General features: G+C 42.6%; 1 protein-coding gene across 4 annotated transcripts in view; it reads right to left on the bottom strand.

Moving 5' to 3' along the window:
• The window catches only part of fer1l4 (fer-1 like family member 4), a 353,096-nt gene that overhangs the window by 101,538 nt on the left and 239,213 nt on the right, over window positions 1–12,345 (bottom strand). The window lies entirely within an intron of this gene.

The raw sequence follows: 12,345 nt of genomic DNA, 5'->3' as shown, positions 1-12,345 counted from the left end.
AAAATGATAGAAGACAGGAGGGGGAGGAATAGAGCCAAGAGCTGGACAGGTGATAGGCAAAAGGGGATACGAGAGGATCATGGACAGGAGGTCCGGGAAGAAAGATGGGGGGGGGGCCCAGAGGATGGGCAAGAGGTATATTCAGAGGGACAGAGGGAGAAAAGGGAGAGTGAGAGAAAGAATGTGTGCATAAAAATGAGTAACAGATGGGGTACGAGGGGGAGGTGGGGCCTTAGCGGAAGTTAGAGAAGTCGATGTTCATGCCATCAGGTTGGAGGCTACCCAGACGGAATATAAGGTGTTGTTCCTCCAACCTGAGTGTGGCTTCATCTTTACAGTAGAGGAGGCCGTGGATGGACATGTCAGAATGGGAATGGGATGTGGAATTAAAATGTGTGGCCACTGGGAGATCCTGCTTTCTCTGGCGGACAGGGCGTAGATGTTCAGCAAAGCGGTCTCCCAGTCTGCGTTGGGTCTCGCCAATATATAAAAGGCCACATCGGGAGCACCGGACGCAGTATATCACCCCAGTCGACTCACAGGTGAAGTGTTGCCTCACCTGGAAGGACTGTTTGGGGCCCTGAATGGTGGTAAGGGAGGAAGTGTAAGGGCATGTGTAGCACTTGTTCCGCTTACACGGATAAGTGCCAGGAGGGAGATCAGTGGGGAGGGATGGGGGGGACGAATAGACAAGGAAGTTGTGTAGGGAGCGATCCCTGTGGAATGCAGAGAGATGGGGGGAGGGAAAGATGTGCTTAGTTCACCAGCAACTTTGATGTGTGTTGCTTGAATTTCCAGCATCTGCAGAATTCCTGTTGTTTGCGTTAAAAATACAACTTGTAAAGTAGGTGGACAGAATGCTTGCCCTCGTGAGTCAGGGCATTGAGTATAAAAGTCGGGAAGTCAAATTGCACCTGTATAAATCTTTGTTTAGGCCACATTTAGAGTATTGTGTGCAGTTCTGTTTGCCTCTAAACAGAAATCATGTGGAGGCTTTGGAGGGGATGCAGAAGAGGTTCACCAGGATATGGCATGGATTAGAAAGTAATAGCTATCAGGATAGCATGGACAACCCTGGGACTAGGGTGAAGGTGCTTGATAATAGTATTGTATGAAATTGTGGGAGACATTGATAAGGTTGAGAATCAGTGTCTCTTTCCCAAATACATGACCATACATTTAAGGTGAGATGGGGGACATTTAAAGAAGACTTTGAGGCAAGTTTATTTGTTTACGCAGAGTGGTAGATGCTGAAATGCTCTACCAGGAGAGGTATTGAAGTAGATATTAATAGTAATAATCAAAAGGGATTTAGCCAAGCAGGGAATGGAGGAATATGGATTGGGTAAGGTTAAATAGAAATCATAATGGGCACAGACATTAATAATTGAGGGTCAAGAAGCAACCTCTCAGGGACTGCACTAGTTATATTAACCCATTTTATTAAGTCCACTTGTGGAGCAGACGCAATGGGCTGAATGGCCTACTTCTGCTCCTTTGTCTTGTGATCTTGTGATATCCTTACAACATGAAAATGAGCCATTTATTCTGACTCTCTGTTTTCTGTGAGACTGCCAGTTTTCAATCCATACCAACACACTTCTTCCAGTACCAACTTATGCTTCTTGTGCAGTACTTTGTCAAATGCCTTCTGGAAATTTAAATACACTATCTCTACTTGATCTGCTATTAGGGAATGAGACAGGACAGGTGACAGAAGTTTGTGAAGGGGAACGAATGCTTTACATTTAGTGATCACATCATCATCAGTTTCAAAGTAAATATGCAACACGATACGTCTGGTCCTCAGGTTGTGGTTCCAAATTAGAGAAAGGCCGATTTTGATGACATCAGAAAGGATCTGGCAAGTGTGGATTGGAACAGGCTGTTTCTGGCAAAAGTGTACTTGGTAAGTGGGAGGCCTTAAAAAGGGAAATTTTCAGAGTACAATGACTCTCAAGATGAATCTACATGGACTTTAACAAGGCATTTGACAAGGTCCCACATGGAAGCTTGATGAAAAAGGTTCAGTCGATCGGTATTCAAGATGAGGTTGTAAATTGGATTGGACATTGGCTTTGTGGGAGAGGCCAGAGAGTGGTAGTAGATGGTTGCCTCTCTGAGTGGAGGCCTGTGACTAGTGAAGTACATCAGGGATCAGTGCTGAGTCTTTGTTGCATTCTATATCAATGATTTGAGGGATAATGTGGTCAACTGGATCAGTAAATTTGTAGATGACACCAAGATTGGGGGTGTAGTGGACAGCGAGGAAGGCTATCATGGCTTGCAAAGGGATCTGCATCAGCTGGAAAAATGGGCTGAAATATGGCAGATGCAACTTAATGCAGACAAGTGTGAGGTTTTTCACTTTGGAAGGACCACCAAAGGTAGGTCTTACACAGTGAACGATAGGGCACTGAAGGGTGTGGTAGAACAAAGGGATCTGGGAATACAGCTCCTAAATTCATTGAAAGTTGTGTCACAGGTAGATAGGGTTGGAAAGAAAGCTTATGGCACATTGGCCTTTATAAATCAATCTCTTGAGTATAGGAGATGGAGTGATATGTTGAAGTTGTATGAGATGTTGTTGAGGCCTAATTTGGAGGATTGTGTGCAGTTTTGGTCACTACAGGTAACTACAGGAAAGATGTAAGCAAGGTTGAAAGACTACAAAGAACATTTACAAGGATGTTGCCGGATCTGGAGGACCTGAATCATAAGGAAAGATTGAATAGGCTAGGACTGTATTCCTTAGAACGTAGAAGATTGAGAGGATATTTGATAGAGGTGTACACAATTATGAGGGGTATAGACAGGGTTAACGCTAGCAGGCCTTTTCCACTGAGGTTGGGTGGGACTACAGAGGTCATGATTTAAGGATGAAAGGTGAAAAGTTTAAGGATAACATGAGGAGAAACTTCTTCGTTCAGAGGGTCATGAGAGTGTTGAATAAGTGTCAGCACAAGTGGCACATGTGAGCTTAATTTCAAAGTTTAAAATAGGTTTAGATAGGTACATGGACAGTAGGGGTTTAGAGGGTTATGGTCCTGGTACAGGTCGATGGTAATAGGCAGCTGAAATGGTTTCAGCATCAGCTCCCACTTTGTCACAATGGTTCTCTCAAGTGATGCTATGTCTTAGTTTGGAGAAAATTAGAAGTCGAACCTTTGAACCTTTATTTGATTTTGAGAAAAGATGGGGCTCATTTGCTCGTTATTATCATTTGAGTTAATTGATATAATTTTTCCATGATCTAATTGTAAATTCTTTTAGTATATTTTCTTTTCTTGCTGGTGGTTTGATGTTTATTTTTAGAAGCTTTTTGTATGACGCATGGCTCCGGGGTTGTACACCAAATGGGTTCTCGTTTTTTTCTCACTTTCCTGCTTAGTAGGTTTTTTTTGTTACCACACAGTTTTGTTTTCAATCTTTAAGATGATGGTTTTTTTGAGGCATTGTAAGTGTTGTTACTTCCATGTACTCATGTTATTTTTCCTATATATACAATAAAAAGATTTGAAAACAATGGTTTCAGCATGTATTAGAGGGGTCAAAGGGCCTGTTTCTATATTTCTCTATGAATCTGACTCTAAAGCTTGTATGTGCCTATCAGAATAAAAGGTAAAGATGACGGGTGTAGGGAACCTTGGTTTTCAAGACATATTCCGGCCCTGGTTTAGATAACAAGGAGGTGCATAGCAGGTATGGGCATGTAGGAACATATGAGTTGCTTACAGAGTATAAGAAATGCAAGAAAACAATTAAGAAATAAAACAGGGGGGCTAAAAGAAGGCAGGAGTTTGCTCTAGCAGATAAGGTAAAGGAGAATCTGTAGATCTGTTAAGAGCAAAAGGATTGCAAGGGACAAAATTGCTTCTCTAGAAGATCGGGATGGTAATCCATGTGTGGAGCCAAAAGAGATGGGGAAGATCTTAAATAGTTTTTTGCAGCTTTATTTACTCAGGAGATGGACACAGAGTCTATAGAAGTGAGGCAAAATAAAATCATTTGAACAGCTTTTAATAGCTGTTTATTGGTGATTCTTATACATTTGTTGATGAACAGGAATCATAGAATTATTCCAATAGGTGCCAATTAGCTCATCTAATCATCCATTATGCAGGTGATGTGCAACATGTCAGTATGAGGAACAAAGGCCGCAACCCTATAAAAATAAATTCCACATCAGTCAAATACATTTTTTTTCATTGTTGGTAGTATGTTAGACAGGTGGCAGGGTTTGAGATACGTCTCCACCAAAGGAGATGTAAGGCACTCCTTCCCTCCACTAGCCTGCAGGGGACCCATGGGAAAGGTCATGTGAAGCCATGGGATCAGGTGGTGAATGGTCATATGAGCAACAGGTTCATAACACAATTCTGGTTATCAGACCACTGACACCAACAGACAATCTCTAAAAAGTATTGATAATGGCTGGAGTCTCCCATCTTATAAAGGCACTGCCCAGAAGGCAATGCCAAACCACTCCTGTAGAAAAGTTTGCCAAGAACATTCATGATCATAGATAAGACCATGATCACCCACGTCATAGGGCAAGGCAGATAATATTGATGATGACTTTGTTAGAAAGAAATCATACACTACATGGATTTTTCTATCCTCCAGTTTACGCCTTTCACAATCTTACTTTTAAGTTTGATTTAGGGCCATTATCAAAGTCTGCTGACAAATGGGTATAGTGTGTAAAGTATTTGTGTATGCTGTTCTTTTAAACAGCCTTGCTGTAAAACACCCTTAGATTTTATAATCCTCAGCCTGGTTTTTACACTGCTGCGAAGTCCTTCTTACATTTGCTGTCTTCAGCTTAGCATGCATTCAATTCATGCTTTGCTTTCTGCTTTGGCCAAGTTTGGTTGCAAAGCCTCCTTTGTCATCAGAAACTGCTTTTTTCTGCCTTGATGCATGCATGAGAATTGCTCCTCAGTCTCTCTCTCTTTCTCTTACTCTCTCTCTCTCTCTCTCTTCTAGCTTTCTCTCACTCACTCTCTACCTCTCTTTCTTCCTCCCTCCCTCACCCCGCCCTACATCTGACCTAAGAGATGTATTTATTTTTGAGCCGTTGTATTACAATCACATTAAATTCCTTTTAGGTTGAGTCTAAGGTGGAGCAGAAGAGTAGTGAGAAGATTTAACAGAGGACTACAGTGGTTTAGGGTTCAACAGCCATTTCAGTTGTCTATTTGTGATGTACATCTGATTACAAAGGAGGAAGGCAAAATATGGGGAACTATAGACTGGTTAATTTAGTTTCTGCTGTCGGTATGATGCTGCAAGATTATGTTGACTATTTAGGAAAGATGAATATAATTAAAATTTGTCAACATGGTTTGATGAAAGGTGAATCATGTTTGAAAATTTGTTCGACGTCTTGGAGGATATAACAGAGAAAGTTGATGGTGGGGGAGTGGGTTGGATGTTAGAGGATTGGAAAGCTTTTAAAATCCAACAAAAGGCAACCAAAAAGTCACAAAGAAGGTAAAGATGGAATACAAAAGTAAGCAGCCGATAATACTGAAGAGGATACCAAAAGTTTCTTGAGAGACATAAAGTGTAAAAAAGAGGCAAGAGTGGATATTGGACCACTGGAAAATTATGCTGGAGACGTAGTAATGGGGGCAAGGAAATGACAGACAAACAGAATAAGTATTTTGCATCAGTCTTCACTGTGGAAGACACTAATGGAAGTTCAAGTGTCGGGTCATGAAGTGTGTGAAGTTAACATAACTAGAGATAAGGTTCTTGGGAAACTGAAAGGTTTGAACTTTGACAAGTCAGCTGGCCCAGATGGTGTACACCCCAGAGTTCTGAAGGATGTAGCTGAGGAGATCGTAGAGGTTTTAGAAATGATGTTTCAAGAATCAGTAGATTCTGGAATGGTTCCAGAAGACTGGAAAATTGCATATGTAACTCCACTCTTCAAGAAGGGAGATTGTAATATGGCAGGGGGATGGGAACTAGTATGATAGAGCTGAGGATGAGCCAGCAGGTTTAAAAGTAGTTGATGGATGTAACATGAATGTAAGGAAGGACAAGCCAATGAATGGGTACAAATGCAGACAGAGCAAAGAGTTAAATTGTACCACAGAGGCAAAATTCAAAAGGGCAAAGAATGCAGGACTGAAGGTGCTGAATTTCAATAAAGTAGCATTCGGAATAAGGTGGACAAACTCATGGCGCTATTACAGATTTGTCAGTATGACCTTGTGGGCATCACTGAATCGTGACTGAAAGAAGGCCATAGTTGGGAGCTTATCATCAATGAATATACTTTGTACCAAAACGACAGCATAGAAAGGGTACGAAGGCATAGGCAATGGTGTGACTCTATTGGTAAGAGATGGAATTACATCTTTAGAAAGTGGTGACACAAGATCAGAGAATGTCGAATCTTTGTTGGTGGAGTTAAGAAAAAAAAAAGTATTATGCGAATCATGTATAGGCCTCCAGATAGTACCCAAGATGTGTGGATGAAATTGCAAAAGGAGCTGATAAGGGCATGTAATAAAGGGTAATGTCACAATTATACTGGGGACTTCAATATGCAAGAGGATTGGGAAAATCAGGTTGGTGTTAGATCGCAAGAGACGAAATTTGTTGAATGCCTACGAGATGGCTTTTTTAGATTAGCTTGTGCTCAAGCCTACTCGGGAACAGGCTATCTTAGATTGAGTGTTGTGTAATAACTCAGAACTTATTAGGGAGCTTAACATAAAGGAGTCCTTAGGAGGTAGTGAACATAATTGGTATATTTGGATTTTCAGAAGGCTTTTGATAAGGTCCCACACAGGAGATTAGTGTGCAAACTTAAAGCACACGGTATTGGGGGTAAGGTATTGGTGTGGGTGGAGAGTTGGTTAGCAGACAGGAAGCAAAGAGTGGGAATAAACGGGACCTTTTCAGAATGGCAGGCGGTGACTAGTGGGGTACCGCAAGGCTCAGTGCTGGGACCCCAGTTGTTTACAATATATATTAATGACTTGGATGAGGGAATTAAATGCAGCATCTCCAAGTTTGCGGATGACACGAAGCTGGGTGGCAGTGTTAGCTGTGAGGAGGATGCTAAGAGGATGCAGGGTGACTTGGATAGGTTGGGTGAGTGGGCAAATTCATGGCAGATGCAATTTAATGTGGATAAATGTGAAGTTATCCACTTTGGTGGCAAAAATAGGAAAACAGATTATTATCTGAATGGTGGCCGATTAGGAAAAGGGGAGGTGCAACGTGACCTGGGTGTCATTATACACCAGTCATTGAAAGTGGGCATGCAGGTACAGCAGGCGGTGAAAAAGGCGAATGGTATGCTGGCATTTATAGCGAGAGGATTTGAGTACAGGAGCAGGGAGGTACTACTGCAGTTGTACAAGGACTCCACCTGGAGTATTGTGTGCAGTTTTGGTCCCCTAATCTGAGGAAAGACATCCTTGCCATAGAGGGAGTACAGAGAAGGTTCACCAGATTGATTCCTGGGATGGCAGGACTTTCATATGAAGAAAGAATGGATGAACTGGGCTTGTACTCGTTGGAATTTAGAAGATTGAGGGGGGATCTGATTGAAACGTATAAGATCCTAAAGGGATTGGACAGGCTAGATGCAGGAAGATTGTTCCCGATGTTGGGGAAGTCCAGAACGAGGGGTCACAGTTTGAGGATAGAGGGGAAGCCTTTTAGGACTGAGATTAGGAAAAACTTCTTCACACAGAGAGTGTTGAATCTGTGGAATTCTCTGCCACAGGAAACAGTTGAGGCCAGTTCATTGGCTATATTTAAGAGGGAGTTAGATATGGCCCTTGTGGCTATGGGGGTCAGGGGGTATGGAGGGAAGGCTGGGGCGGTGTTCTGAGTTGGATGATCAGCCATGATCATAATAAATGGCGGTGCAGGCTCGAAGGGCAGAATGGCCTACTCCTGCACCTATTCTCTATGTTTCTATATAATATGATTGAATTTATACTGAAATTTGAGAGGGAGAAGCAGAAGTCAGATGTATCATTATTGCAATAGAATCAAGGGAATTACAGAGGCACAAAAGAGGAGCTTGCCCAGCTGGATTGGAGGGGGATACTGGTGGGGATGACAGCAGAACAGAGGTGGCTGAAGATTCTGGGAATAGTTCACAAGGTGCAGGATAGATAATGTGCCCCACAAGATAAAGTTCTCAAATGGCAAGGCTAGGCAGCTGAGATTGACAAGGGAAATTAAGGACTGTATAAAAGCTAAGGAGAGGACAAATAAAGTAGGAAAAGTGAGTGGGAAGTTGCATCCGGACACTTTTAAAACCAAACAAGAGGCAACTGAAAAAGCTGTAAGGGAAAAGATGAAATATGAGGGCAAACTAGCCAATAATATAAAGTAGGACGCTAAAATCTTTTCAGTTATATAAAGAGTAAAAGGGAGGTGAGAGTTGATATTGGACCACTGGAAAATGATGCTGGTGAGGTAGTAATGTGGGCACAGAGAAATCGCAGATGAACTTAATGGGAACTTGCCTTCAGTCTTTATTGTGGAAGACACTAGCTGTATGCCAGAGGTCCATGAGTGTCAGGGAGCAGGAGTGAGAGCCATTGCTATTACAAATAAAAAAAAGTGCTAGGAAAGGTTTCAAGGTGGATAAGTCACCTGGACCAGATGGACTACATCCCAGAATCCTGAAAGAGGTTGTTGAAGAGATAATGGATGCACTCGTCATGAACTTTCAAGAACCACTTGATTCTGGCATGGTCCTGGAGGACATGAAAACTGCAAATGTCACTCCACTCTTTAAGAAGCGAGGAAGGCAAAAGAAAGGAATTTATAGACCAGTTAGTATAACCTCAGTGGCTTAGAAAGTTTTGGAGTCCATTATTAAGGATAAGGTTTTTGGGTACTTGGAGAATAATGACAAAATAAGTCAAAGTCAGCATGATTTCTGTAAAGGGAAATCTTAAGATAGATAAGATAACATATAGGAGCAGAAGTAGGCCATTCGGCCAATCGAGTCTGCCACGCCATTCAATCATGGGCTGATCCAATTCTTCCAGTCATCTCCACTCCCCTGCCTTCACCCCATACCCTTTGATGCCCTGGCTAATCAAGAACCTATCTATCTCTGTCTTAAATACACCCAATGACTTGGCCTCCACAGCCACTCATGGTTACAAATTCCACAGATTTACTACCCTCTGACTAAAGTAATTTCTCCACATCTCAGTTCTAAAAGGACATCCTTCAATCCTGAAGTCATGCCCTCTTGTCCTAGAATCCCCTACCATGGGAAATAACTTTGCCATATCTAATCTGTTCAGGCCTTTCACCATTTGGAATGTTTCTATGAGATCCCCCTTCATTCTCCTGAACTCCAGGGAATACAGGCCAAGAGCTGCCAGGTGTTCCTCATACAGTAAACCCTTCACTCCTAGAATCATTTTCGTGAATCTTCTCTGAACCCTCTCCAATGTCAGTATATCCCTTCTAAAATAAGGAGCCCAAAACTGCACACAATACTCCAAGTGTGGTCTCACAAGTGCCTAATAGAGTCTCAACATCACATCCCTGCTCTTATATTCTATACCTCTAGAAATGAATGCCAACATTGCATTTGGCTTCTTCACAACCGACTCAGCCTGGAGGTTAACCTTTAGGGTATCTTGCACAAGGACTCCCAAGTCACTTTGCATCTCTGCATTTTGAATTCTCTCCCCACCTAAATAATAGTCTGCCCATTTATTTCTTCCACCAAAGTGCATGACCATACACTTTCCAACATTGTATTTCATTTGCCACTTCTTTGCCCATTTCTCTAAACTATCTAAGTCTCTCTGCAGGCTCTCTGTTTCCTCAGCACTACTCGCTCCTCCACCTATCTTTGCATCATCGGCAAATATAGCCACAAATCTATTAATACCATAGTCCAAATCATTGACATACATCATAAAATGCAGCGGTCCCAACACCGACCCCTGTGGAACTCCACTGGTGACCGGCAGCCATCCAGAATAGGATCCCTTTATTCCCACTCTTTGTTTTCTGCTGACCAGCCAGCGCTCCACCCACGCTCGTAACTTCCTTGTAATCCCATGGGCTCCTGCCTGACAAATCTGTTGCAATTCTTCGAAGAAGTAACAAGCAGGGTTATTTCTTGGGACTGTGACTTTTCACAGTGTTTGTCAATGACTTAGATAGTGGAATTGATAGCTTTGTGGCAACGTTTGCGGATGATACGAAGGTAGATGGGGAGGAAGCAATGCGATTGCAGCAGGGTTTAGACGAATTGGAAGAATGGGCAAAAAAAGTGGCAGATGGAATATAGTGTTGGGAAAATATGATAATGCATTTTGTAAAAGGAAGAATAGTGTGGACTGTTATCTAAAAGGGGAGACAATTCAAACATTAGAGGTGCAGGGGCGGAAGAGATGATTGCGGACTTCAGGAAGGTGCAAGTCATTTACGCTCTCTTACACATCAATATCTCTGCCGTGGGGGAGTGAAGAGCACCAAGTTCCTCGCTGTGCATCTAACCTGGATCCACAATACTTCCTCACTGCTCAAAAACGGCATTTTTTGAGGAGACTGAGGTGTGCAATGTTACCTGTCCTCATTCTAACAACTTCTACAAGAGCACCATCAACTGTCCTCTCTGGCTGCATCACTGTGTGGTATGGAAGCTGCAAGGCATCAGACCGCAAGGCTCTACAGAGGATAATAAAAACTCCAGAAAGGACCATTGAGGTGTCCCCCCACCACTATTTGTAACATTTACAGGGATCATTGTACATGAAGGGCCCAAAGCATTTTTTGAGGATCCCTACCACCCACTCCACAATCTCTTTGACCCTCTACTGTCAGGAAGGAGGTACAGAAGCACAAGGATTTGGACTGCCAGACTGAGTAACAGCTTCTGCCCCTTGACAATACTCTAAGGTCTCGTCAGTAGGAGAGTGAGCTGTTTACTGTACTGTTTAGTGTCTACCTGTGCCTCATGCATTGTGAGTTATATTAATTTATTGATAGTAATATTTTGGTTTATGTGCTATGCGAGTGATATGTCCATTGGGCACACATGGTCCGCAGGAACATTGTTTCATTTGGTTGTATATATACAGTCAGATGACAATTAACTTGAACTTGAGAACTGTACGGCATGGGCATTGACCCTAACTAATGAACATAGTCATGATATGTCTATCTAAACTAGCTCCCTCTCCCCACAGATCTCCAACATTCTAAGAGCCTCTTTAATGCCTCTGGAAATGTGGTGAATCCAGATTCAACTTTGACATTCAAAAGAGAATTGGATAAATATTTAAGAACAAATATTTGCAGGGCTAAGGGGAAAGAGCAAAGGAAGTTGAAGTCATAGAACGTAGAGTCATAGTCATAGTACACTACAGCACAAAACAAGCCCTTTAGTCCATGCCAAATGATTAATCTGCCTACTCCCATCAACCGACACCTGAACCATAGTCCTCCCATCCGCGTAACTATACAAATTTATATTAAATGTTGAAGTTGAGCCTGCTTCCATCAGTTACACTGGCAGCTCGTTACACACTCCCACCACCCTCTGCGTGAAGAAGTTTTCCCTCGTGTTCCCCTTAAACCATTGACCTCTAGTTGTAGTCTCATACAACCTCAGTGGAAAAAGTCTACTTGCATTTACCATATCTATACCCCTCATAATTTTGTACATCTCTTTCAAATCTCCCCTCAATCTTCTATATTTTCAGGAATAAAGTCCGAATCTTTTCTATAACTCAGGTCCTCAAGTCCCAGCAACAATCTGTAACATGATGTAAAATTAATCTCTTCTGCCTACACATAATATCTCTACTTTTCTCTTTTAGGGTTCTTTTGAGGACCCTGACCTGGTTACATGCTGACTTCTATTCTTTGCAGAAATTGAACCTGCTCTCAGGGTCTCACGACTGGCCGCTATTTGATATGTCAAGGACGAGGCCTAGAAGACTAGCGTGCCTTCAGGGTTTCAGGATATCGTGGCTCTGGAGGCGGGTGGACTCGAGGTCAGTGCCACCGCAGGAAACTGGAGTGTCATGGGAGATGGAAGATCAAAAGCAGCAAGCTGGCTGCTGGCTGTGTACTCAGAGACCCAAGTTTTTTGGGCACAGAGCTCGGAAAAAGCGATGCAACACATTTTTGACATCGTAAGGAGAACCTGTGGTATGTCAAATTACAGAGTGAATGAGTAGTCTTTGGGGTACTGCAAGTCTGTGTCTTTATTAGTACTTTGCTGCATACTTGAGTGCTCGGTGGGGTGCCCCGATGTTTTTTTTGCTGGTGGGGAGGGGGGTTGTTGCTTTGCTGCAGCTTACACTTGGGAGGAGGGAGCTG

The sequence above is a fragment of the Mobula birostris genome, chromosome 2, assembly GCF_030028105.1.
Source record: "Mobula birostris isolate sMobBir1 chromosome 2, sMobBir1.hap1, whole genome shotgun sequence".
Classification (NCBI taxonomy): domain Eukaryota; kingdom Metazoa; phylum Chordata; class Chondrichthyes; order Myliobatiformes; family Myliobatidae; genus Mobula; species Mobula birostris.
Note: the sequence above shows the minus strand (reverse complement) of the source record. Positions and strands in the feature narration are given on the sequence as shown.